We start from the raw sequence: 846 nt of genomic DNA, 5'->3' as shown, positions 1-846 counted from the left end.
TAAATCTGAATATAAATGCTGCTATTTTTTCGTAGGTTAAAAACATAAGAGCTGCTGTTAAAACAGTCTGTAATAACTTAGCTTCCATTCCTTTATAAAGTGATTGTACCCCATTCTTTCTAAAAGAAGAGAAATATATATTCATCACAAAATTTACAACCTTGTAATAGGGTATCAATAATTTACATCTACAGAGCATTTGGTTTTCTAATCAAGATTAATCAGATCAAGTTACATTTTCACGAGTTGTCAGTCCCTATGATTTGTGAATTCAAGATTCACCTCAGATGTCACTTTGTTTTAGGAATTTAAGCATAATGAATAAAATATACATGGCAATAGCATCATCTGCTAATCGCGAGCAAATGGTCACATGGTCAGTCTCTTGCCATTTTGACTACAGCCTGCTTAGAGATGAATCTGCTTCATAATACTGAAATAATAATATAACTTACTTGATTAAATATAGGAGATGATGTAAAATACTGTGTGATTTTTCTTCTTTAGAATAGCCAGCCTAAAATACAATAAATTTAGAAGTCGTGAACAAAAAAGGTCAGTAATTTCTCAAATAAATGAATTATAATATACTCACCCGTAATCTAGACTGTATAACTTGTATAGGATATGTTATAATAATAGCTATTGTTTTACCTATAGCACTAAATATAAAGTATAATATAATCACCCGTAATCTATACTATATAACTTGTATAGGATATGTTATAATAATAGCTATTGTTTTACCTATAGCACTAAATATAAAGTATAATATACTCACCCGTAATCTAGACTGTATAACTTGTATAGGATATGTTATAATAATAGCTATTGTTTTACCTATAG

The sequence above is a fragment of the Lottia gigantea genome (genome assembly GCF_000327385.1).
Source record: "Lottia gigantea unplaced genomic scaffold LOTGIsca_6, whole genome shotgun sequence".
NCBI lineage: Eukaryota > Metazoa > Mollusca > Gastropoda > Lottiidae > Lottia > Lottia gigantea.
The sequence above is the reverse complement of the archived record's forward strand: the minus strand, read 5'-3'. Positions refer to the sequence as shown.